Source organism: Gracilinanus agilis, chromosome 6 (genome assembly GCF_016433145.1).
Source record: "Gracilinanus agilis isolate LMUSP501 chromosome 6, AgileGrace, whole genome shotgun sequence".
NCBI lineage: Eukaryota > Metazoa > Chordata > Mammalia > Didelphimorphia > Didelphidae > Gracilinanus > Gracilinanus agilis.
Genome location: NC_058135.1, coordinates 139,279,854 through 139,290,825, shown reverse-complemented (window position 1 = coordinate 139,290,825; position 10,972 = coordinate 139,279,854). Strand labels below are relative to the sequence as shown.

At 34.0% G+C, this 10,972-nt stretch overlaps 1 pseudogene; it reads right to left on the bottom strand.

Moving 5' to 3' along the window:
• Positions 1 to 5,970: 5,970 nt before the first annotated feature.
• LOC123252364 lies at positions 5,971 to 6,442 on the bottom strand (annotated as a pseudogene).
• Between the last annotated feature and the right edge of the window lie 4,530 nt (positions 6,443 to 10,972).

The window sequence follows — 10,972 nt, the reverse complement described above, 5'->3', positions numbered from 1 at the left end:
ATGATTGACTGCATATGTATCTCATCTTGATCTTATGGTGTTCAAATCCCTTCCCTTTCCTTCCATTTATTTTATCAATCTAAATGCTACCCATCTTTCAAGTCCATCTCACTTTCTAACCTTACAATCACTTGATTGAGAATTAGGAGACCAGACATATGGTCTGGCCCCCTCTTTCATTCTGGAATAGCTCTAATCGTTAGAAGTTATTTAACATTGGGAAATTCACTTATTATCACTTTTCTTCAATTTGCACATTTTCAAAGTAAAAAAAATTCATTAGAATATTTCCATTCCCCTCTGCTCTAGTTCAAGTATTTTGTGACTATTTTGAAAATTGTAAGATATATTGTTCTAGTATTTTTCTAATAATTTTCTTTGTTCATTTTACCTCCTGACTTAGATTTAAAAACTTGGGGGCAGGACAGATTTCTTCTCCCTTCTTATTTTATTTTTTTTTTTAAATAAAGCACTCACTGTAGGCAAGACATGATTCTGGGTCTTTGTTACTGAGATTTGCCTTTCATTAATTACATCATTCTATCTTTTTAGTTTCTGTTTTTCATAGATATATTCTGATGGTTCTTTATAGCATAACACTGGGTTCTTGAAGGTTGTCACAGAAGACACTGAACTACATATTTATAGTTTAAAGCTCCCTTTGAGATCAACTAGTGCAAACCTTTTTTCCCCCTCTTTTTATAAAATATTTATCTTCTGTCTTGAAATTCCAAGGTAGAAGAGAGGGAAGAACTAAGCAATTAGGGTTAAATTACTTGCCAAGTTTCACACAGCTAGGAAATGTCTGAGATGAAATTACAACACCAATTTTTTTTCTAAATGAGGAAATTAAAACCTAGAAAAGTTAAATATGTTAAGTAACGTCACACAGATAGTTGGTAAGATAGGTGGGATCATAATACATGCCTTCTGACCATACTTATAAGTTGATATAGTAGATAAGTGATGAACTTGAAATAAGAAGACCTAAGTCTCTTGGAAAGTCATGCAGCTTCTGTTAAACTTATATCCATGTCTGTAAAATGACAGTAAAAATAGCAGCTATCTTATAGGCATCTTGTAAACATCAAATGAGATAATATATAATCAATAAATTTTTAAGAATGGATCTGGACATGAACTATTTCAACTATCTAGAAGATTCCAGTAAGAGAAAGTTAATTCATTGTTAAATCAAGTTTTTTTTTTAATTTTGTAATGTATTTAGACTGAAATTAAATGCTATATATAATTCTTAATCATTTATTTCATTATTCTTTGGGACATAAGTAAAAAGGTAAGTCACCATTTATTTTGAAAATATTTTACTTTCCTATGCATATGAATATTTTATTATATCACAGTCCTTATATTTTACATTTTGAAACCTTTTATCAATTTTTTCTTATATATTTAACCATCACCACCAACAAAAAATTTAAATAAACAAATATCTAAACAATTTTTTGTTTAACCATGAAATCTACATTATTTACAATTTGGCTAAAAATACTTAAATTATATATATGTGCTGATATAAACATCCTTTTCTTTTGAGTTCACTATGGTTTTGTTTTATTCAGATATTTTTCTCTTATATTTTTAATTTTATAATAGTAGTATTTCATAATTATAATTTGGAATTATAATATTTTAATAGCAGGTATTTTTCTTATTCTCTTTTCACCTATTTATATATTTCCCTTATTTTCTTTATTTTTCAACATTTTAAATCTCTAATAATATAATACAGTCCCTTACATTCCAATACATAGCCTATTCATCCATTTCTCCAGACCATTGCTTTCATGTTATTTTCAGTTATTTTGTTATAACAAAGTAAGTTTCTATGAATATGCTCATTTATACACAATTTTTTATCCTACCTCTCAATAATTTCTATAGAGCTTAATTCTAGTAATGAGATGCCTGGGTCAATGAGCATGAATAGCTTTACAACTCTTAATGTTCCCTCTTGTTTACTAAAAAAACAATTCACAGCTGCTTTAGCAATATAATGTTAGACCTGTTCTCCATATTTCTATCAGCATTTAATTTGATCAGCCTAACCCAACATACATTACCAGTGTTTTATTTAGTTAGATTGGTCCTTGGGCAACAATCACAATCTGCTGCTGAGACCACACTCTTCCCCAAATAAAGTCTTTCCAGCCTGATCATTCCCAGTGGAACATTTATTCCAGAGCCAGAAGCCTCAGGAATACAGAAATATCTCCATAGTATAATAAGAATTAAAATAAGATCTTTGCAAAACATTTATGCTCTCAAACATTATTGTTCCACCAGATACTATGTTTAGATTATGTGTATGCTCAGGCTTAAAGTATTACTAGTCTTATGTGGGTGTACATGGGAATCTTTAGATATTCATCTTATTTAACTCATATAGGTTAATATTTATCTCCTTTTATAAGTTATATTCATCTCCTTAGCTTCTTATTTATTTTTGGTTAGATTTATCTAGTTCTGAAAAGGGAAAGTTAATATCCCCTATTATTATTATTTTGTTATATGTAACTCATTTGGATTTTTCTTTAAAAATCAAGATGAAATAAAACTTGATGCATACAGATCCAATACTGATAATGTTTCATTATTCATGGTACCCCAAACCTAATTTAGTTACCCTATTTATACCTCTTGATTATATCCATTTTAGCCTCAACTCTGTAAGAGGTCATAACTACTATCCCTACAGTCAGATGAGGTATAATATATTTTGCTCTTGCCCATCACCTTCATTTTATGTTTCTCTCATTTTCAGTGTGTTTCTTATAAACAACAGTGTCAGGTCCTGGGTTTTTCTATCCTTTCTATTATCTATTTTCTTTTTAAGAATAAATTCATCATATTACAGTCAATTTCATAGTTTCTAGGTATGCATTTCATCTCCATTTTTCCTCATTTTTCATCCCCCTCTTCCTTTCTTTCTACCAGATAGTTCAGAGTTTCTATTTCCTTTGACAAATACCTCTCTAATTCATTCCCCTTCCCAGAAGTCTCCCTTTGTCCTCCTAGTTTGAAATTAGCCTACTTTTCCAAGGTCCTACCGTTGTCCCTAACTCTTTACCTTTTAATTCTCATTCTATCCCCATTTCTAAAAATTCCTTCCTTATACCCCAAATAGTGTACTCCTAGAACACCCAAAATCCCCCAATGGGACTCCCAGGCTCTTCCTTATGCCATCCCACTTTTCTCTTGTTTCTCTATATGTCAAGAAAAATTTTACCCTACTAATTGTGCATGTTGATCTCTTTTTAGCTCAGATCTGCCTTTCCCATCTCCATAATAATTCCTTTACTCATTTGTCCTCCATATAAGATAGCCATTCTACATGGCCTCCTTCTTGTCTATTCTACTATCATTTTGGCTCCTTCAATTACATTTACTTCAACCTCTTTCAAAGTACCCAGGCAATGACATCATTCCCAGAGGTCACTGACATTCCATACAGGATTCAAACAATTTGACCTTTTGAATTGCTTATGATTATTCTGTCATTACCTTTGTATATATTTTATAGGTGTAATATAGAAGATGGCAGCATGAAATTCCTGCAAAATATAGGGTCAAGCCTCACGCAAAGATATCCAGGGGACCTGAATTTGCAGGAATTCCATGCTGCCATCTTCTACATTACATAGGTCAATGTTTTGCTGAGTTCAGGGTTATTCCCCAGGAGTACTTTAAACTCTTTTAGTTCTTTAAATATCTGTTTCCCCCCTTTTATAATCATGCTCATCTTTGCTGTACAGGTTATTCTTGACAGGAAACCCAGTTCTGTTGCTCTACAAAATTCTCTATTCCATATCCAGTATTCTTTTAATGTTGTTACTGCTAAGTCTTATGATATTCTGACTGTAGTTCCACAGTATTTAAATTATATTAAATTTAATTGGTTCTTGTTGCTTGTAGTATTTTCTCCTTAACCCAAGAGTTACAAGAACTTAACAATTATGTTCTCCTGTGCATTTTAATCTTTAGGTGTTTTTTTAAGGTGGGGATCAGTGGATTTTTTCAATTTCTATTTTGCCTTATGATTCTAAAATTTCTGGCAGTTTTCCTTAGTGATTTCTTGGAGTATGGTGTCTGATCTTTTTTTTTAGTTACAACTTTCCAGGAGTCCAACTATTCTTATATCATCTCTCCTTCATCTATTTTCCATATCAGTTGTTTTTGTGAGAAGATGTTTCATATTCTCTTCTATTATTTCATTTGTTTGATTGTATTTTATTATTTCCTATTGTTTTAGAAAATCATTTGCTTTTCCTTGTCCAATTCTATTTTTTAATATATCATTTTCTTCTATGAGTTTCTGGATCTCTTTTTCCATTAGGGTGCCCTTTCTTTCACAATTTTTTAAAATTCTTTTACAATGCCCTTAATTTTTTCTTCTAATTATTCCTTCACCTCTCTCATTTGGTTTTTGAGGTCTTTTTATACCTCTTCCAAAAGCTCTTTTTGAGCTTGTGGCCATTTATCATATTTCTTTGTTGTTTTTGTAGTAGGTGTTTTTATTTCACTGTTCTCTTCTTCTATGTCCCCATTATAGCTACCAATTTTCAAGTTTTTTCTCCTCTGCTTGCTCAATTTAATTTTTAATTTAAAAAAATATTAATGGCCGGGTTGATAGGCTTATCAGTTTTTTTGTTTGTTTGTTTGTTACTGCAACCCCAGCCATTTCTCTATGTTGAAAAATATTACCTTAGATTTCAGGGTTTGGGGTATTTGTTTTTTTTTCCTGGTTACTATTTAGATATTCCAGTTTTTATGGTCCAGGGCCATATGTATTCTCTGTCCCCTGCCCAAATTTCAGTCTATTATTGTCCTCAGGTGCTCTAACCAGAACCCAGAACTAGCTCTTCCACTGCAATTACAAGTGGCCAGTCTGCCTCCTCCTGTGGCAACAACTAGGAACTCCACTCTCCTTCCCTGTTCCTCAATACTACATACACCAGGTTCACTCTCCTTCTTAATTACTCCTCTCCTACTATGCCCCAGCCTAGGATAAAGCAGGTGAATAGTCTGTGTTGTTTAAGGCCTCTAAATTCCCTTGTTTGCTAGCAACGAGGCTTGAGTTCTTTTCCTTAGGACCTGGCACCTAGGCTGTAGACTCATTCAGTCTTCAACTATGGGTTAGCAGAGGTGTGTGTGGCCAGTGCAACAGACACAGGTGTTCACAGGCCCTCTACTTGGAGATTCCAGTTTTACCCTGAAGACTCAAGCTCCTAGGATCAGCAAGTTAATCCTCACCTCTGGGGCTACCTTGTGGATTATACTCTTTTTATTCTATCTCTGCCACTGGGATAAGACGGAGAACAGTGAAGTTAGAAACAGTTATCCATAGTTGTTTTTGGTTGTTCTGCTTCACTCAAAACTCCAGGCTACTTTTGTCAGTTTTATGGTTGATTTTATGGAGTTTTTTTTGTTTGTTTGTTCTGGTTTTGTAAGGGGTTTCAGGAGGGTGAGGAAGCCTCATACTCTAATTCACCATCTTCCTATAATGCATCACATAATTTGAAAACTAAAGTGAATATTCATTCCATTTTCCAATGTAGATACTTCAATATTACATGGGTAGAATGCTTTAAAATAAAGGAATACAACTGTAGCTTCACAGAATCATGGAATTATAACTGAGAAGGAACTGGATCCATCTTTTCTTTCCAATTTTTTTACATTACTTCCCCTCACATATTGTATTTGAAACCAATTGACTTTCTTGCTGTTCCTCAGAAATGGCACAACCTTTCCCACCTTCATTCCTTGTACTAACATTCCTAATTTCCAGAAGGTACTCCTTACTCATTTCTGTGACCTAAAATCTCTTGCTTCATTTAATATTTTTTAGACTTCAGATTTAGGATTATTTTATGCAGATTTATATAATATCTAGTTTAATATAGAACAGGGCAGCTTTCCCTTAGTGAAATACTGTTGTAAGTATATTTAGTTTATATTTTTAGCAAAAGTTACAGTTAAGGATCCTCCAAGATTCTTAGCAATACAAGTTTGGTTCATGTGCTTGACATTCATGTTTAAAGCCTCGAAGTTTCTTTTTGACAGAATCATTGTGACTTGCATAGATTATTTTATTTTGAGAGGTGCTAGTTCTGGTGACCAAAGCAGGGGAACTTAACTCTTCTTTCTTCCTTTCTTTCAAAGCTTGCATTGTAATAAATAATGTAGAGATAGTCATTTTCAGAAATAATTCCCACAAAATTTTTGAAAGGATCAGTAAAGGTTCCACCTACACTTCCCAGTAAGGCCTCTTTGCCTTCTTCCACAATGATGCATTTTTGGTTAGCACTGAGACAAAATATAATTGTCTTTCTTTTGTTGAATTATTTTTCGTGGAACATTTAAAAATTTCATCTCCTATAAAATATCCTTCTTCAGCTACTTGTACTCCTGAGACCATCTTTCCAAAGAAGCCAGTCTAGAGTGCAGTCTGGTCCATGGGACAGCAGGGAAGGGGAAGAAGAAGAGCTGAGAATATAAAAGTTGTTACCATCAAGAGTGAGAATGAGATCTGTCCTCCCTGGAGGCTGAGGAACAGAACAATGAGAGTGGACAAAAGGGAGGCAGTGGTGAATTTCATTCAATATTAAGCTCAAACATGATCTTCTACATGAAACCTTTCTTTTTTATCCTACCCATTATTCAATGGAGATACATTGATCAAGCACTAACTATGAAGTTCTGTACGAATCACTGGGGATACAAAGTCAAAAGTGAAACAAGTCCCTTCCAGGGCTCTTTAAAGTGGGAAATTTGGGGAAATAAATACCAAGGATCTGGGACAGCCTGGAAAGTCTTCATAAAGAAGGCACTTATTTGGTTGGATTTAGTCTTGAAGGAAACCAGAAATTACATGAAGCATACCAGTGTGGCTGAAACACGAGGTATAAGGTGTAAAGTATAAGACTGAAAATGTCTTGAAAGATCAAATTGTGAAGATATTTAAATGTCAGAAGAATTTATTTTTGACTCAAGGTATTAAGGGATCAACAGAGTTTTTGACTGAAGGGCAGGAAAAGAGGGTATATAATTAGACTTACTCTTTAGAGGGAAAAAATCACTTTGGCAGCTGTATGGGGACTGGATCAGAGTGGAGAGAATTAAGGAAATGGATATAAAACAGAGAGGCTACTGCAAGAGTTCATGCAAGAAATGATGAGGCTTTAAAGTAAGTATGTAGTTATGTGACTATAAGAGTGAAGACCATTTTCCAGATAATTTTCAGACAGAGACATAATTTGATAACCAAATAAATATGGTAAATGAATATGTGAAGAGTCAACAGTGCCATCAAGGTTGCTAATCTAAATGCCTAGAAGGATGATGAAGCCAACTTTTAGTAACCTCCCTAACTTACTTTGTGGTAAATATTTATTTTCTATTCATTCCACATTCATGTGTGTATATTACTCAATCTAGTATACTTTACCAACTTGCTTTTATGAGTTGAGTCCTAAGAGGATAGACACTACCTTGGGCTACAGGAGTACTCTTATTATTTTAGTTCATGAAGCTTCCACCACATCATGTACATTAGTAATCAGTCAATAACCTCAATTACCTCTCAGTAAAAGCATTTGTTAAAATTATATGAAAAAACTCAAAATTTATGAAACATTTCATCCTATCCCCATAAACGTGGGCAAACTTCTTTCACAAATATATGCAAAATCCTTGGGAAGAGTAGTTCCAATATTTGAGTACAAAAGTCAAAAGTAATGAGGTACACATATAGGATGCACATCTGTCAAAAGCAACTCACAATTCCTGTTATTAAAGAACCTGTAAATGCTCATGGGTTTATTCTTTAGTGTAGCATGTTTGAAGGATTGGTTGCTTAGGTGGACTCTCAGGGAGGGATATTTTTTCACTAGCATGATTCTTGAAGGCCAAAACTGACCCCTTTGTGTTGCTTCTTCCCTCTTTGCTTCTGCCTTTTGGAAGTATGTCTTCTTTCTAGATGTAGTGTCTCCCACTAGTTCTGTTGCTCCCCATCAAAGCTTCATGAAAGCTGCAAAGGTGGGGGTAGAGTTTACAATGTTTTTTTCTCTCTATAACACTAGAATATATTCAGAATTCAGCTATTTATAGTCTTCAGTGGTATGACCAAATCATCTGTTATTCTCCTTTTAATTTGATCAGAGGCATCTTGACAGTTTTCAAAAGGAACAGCTCCTAGATATACCTTTTGGAACTAGTTTATCAGTTCATTAACACTTTGAGACTCCATTTATATAAGGAGGGTTTTTCCTTAACTATAAACTGAGATAGAGAAGGGAACCTCTTTCCTTTCTTCTATGTGTTCTCCCAGTTTCTTGAGAGTAGCAATTGTTCTGTTCTTCTCTTTCCTTTCCCAGGGCCTGGCTCACTGCCTATCTCATAGGAGTCACTAGATAAATGTCTTGATTGAGTGACTATATGATACCTAATCCAATTGCCCCATTTTACAAATACAGAATCAGTATTTGGTAAGGTAAGGTAAAATTGCTTTCTAAAAGTCAGAGCAGTAACACTGTCAGAGTAGAGATTTCAGCACAGGACTTCTCACACAAAATGGTCTCTCCACTCTTCCCTCAAAGTGTCAATTTATTAAAATGCATTTCAATTTTCTACTCAGATTATAACTCAGTGAAAGAAGAAAGTAGAGTGAGTTAAATCCTAGCCCTCCTGAAAGCTTTAAGGTTCAAAATAATTCATCTTAATATGTTGACTTGTTTAAATGACAGTTCCTTTAAAGATCAGCAACATTATACAAATAGGAGAAAGGGTGAACTTTGACTATTTCACTGCATTAGAAGAGAACTGACCAAGTTATACCTACTGATTTCTGAATCACTACCACTACACAAATGAAACATGGCCATTTGAAAAGGGCTCTCAAAAGTGAGCTCACATATAAAATGCTGCAGAATTCAGAGGCAGAAACTGCTCCTCTGAGGCTTACAGCATAGATAAAAGCTTCGCTATCAAGCCTAATAGTAGTCAGAGTTCAGTCTTCTGCAATGATGGAAAATAATGAAAGGAGAAAGGTAAAATGTATGCTTTATGACATTATTATCAGTTACTCATAGAATCTTAGGCCAAGGGGGAGGTAGGGATCATGTAATCTGGAGCACTTTGCCTTACTTATAAAATGAATTATTTTCACACATGAATGTTTTTAAATATAGGAACACTTCACTAGATACACACAGATGACTAAATAATATTATATGGATTTTTACTGGGATAATGTACTTACACACATGAAATGGATACAAACAGAGAAACACAACTTTTTACCCTCTCTGAAATATATGCTTATTGAACCAATTAACCATCTCTTGCTAAAATCATAATACATATCTAAGAAGAAAAAGTGATTATATGGTAGGGTGGAACTTAATGGATTGGGTTATCTCAAAATATGGTTTAGTAAAACAATTGAGATGAGGGCAACCTTGTGCTTAGCAACTGTAACTATTTTTTTTCTTCTAGAATTTGTCAGTTAATATTCTATAGAAATAGAAAGACAATAGTTGCAATGATCCATCCTCTATACTCATGAAGCTCAATTAATTTCTATTTTTTCTTTGCTTTTCAGTAGAAATATAGTCCTTCTGCATTCACATTATTCTCTGTTAGAAATAGGTCTCCATTCTCCTGGGTTTGATCTAAAATTGTAGATTGATTTCTCATTCCTTCTAAGTCAGGGAAATATATGCTAAATAATGGACTTCTTATTCAATGATACCTAGAAATACTTAGCTGCTTGAGATAGGTGCAAGGGTCTGGGGCAGGAATTTTGTGTTTATGAGGAATTATAAGCAAACAAATGAGCTAAATGCAGCCAAATATCTCTCAAGAAAAGATAGACTGCAAAAATAGAGCATGTCACTGAAGAGTCTTCAGTGATGGGTCTGTAACATTTATTCTTTATAGGCATTGTAGCTAAAGTCAGTCACTTTAGGGTACAGATCATAGGAAGATGGGTGACTTTTAAATGATGAGAAGGGATTTTCTTGTCCTATTTGGAAATCAGTCACATTTCTCTATAACCTCACCCCATTTTCAGGAGAAGGTGGTGTTTGTATATAGTTGTTTTAGGTCAAGTGTTTGTTATGAAAATAGTAGTTGTAAAAAAAAATAACCTGATCATTTTGAATACTTTTGTCATCAAAAGTTTAACTAAAAAAGGAAACTATCACAATCAACTTACAGAGAAATACTTTCCCCAGTCCACAACTACCTATTGACAAGTCAGAGGCTAAAGTTGTAGTGAGCACACCTAATTCCTAAATGGACCAAGATTTGTTTCTCAATGTGGATTCTTATTCATTAATAGGGGAAAACTTTGCAATTTCTTCATCTTCAGGTGCTCCCTACATGTTGGGAACATTTTGTACTAGTAAGATCTTAACCCATAAATTGCTTAGTGGAAAAATATGAGGGAATTTTTGAGGTCCATAGAGGTTGAGTCACTTGTTCAGTATTATATTGCATAATATAATAATATAATAATCTCATATTAGATTGTGCATACACACACATTTCTTAACCACACACATATAGAAACACAGAAAATTATGTTAGTAAAAAGAGGGGAGGTTTTTCCAATCCCAATCCTGGCCAGCAGAGGAGCTTTAATATTTGAACCAAGTTGCTTCATCCCTCTTCCTAGGCTTTATTATATTGATATCTGGCTTGGTGCAGACATCTGATTTACTTAATTAATAGCAGCTCAGAACTTCTGAGCTCAACAGATCTGGCAGCCTCTGCATCTCATACCATTAGAATTCTATAGGTAGGATTACAAGCTTGTGCCACCACATCTAGTTAGGTTCCTTACATCCTGACTAATTTAGATAAGCCTTCTAAACCACATCACTCTTTTTGCTTGCTCCTAGATGAGAAATTGATTTGTCCATATCTGCAGTCTACTTTGGTATGT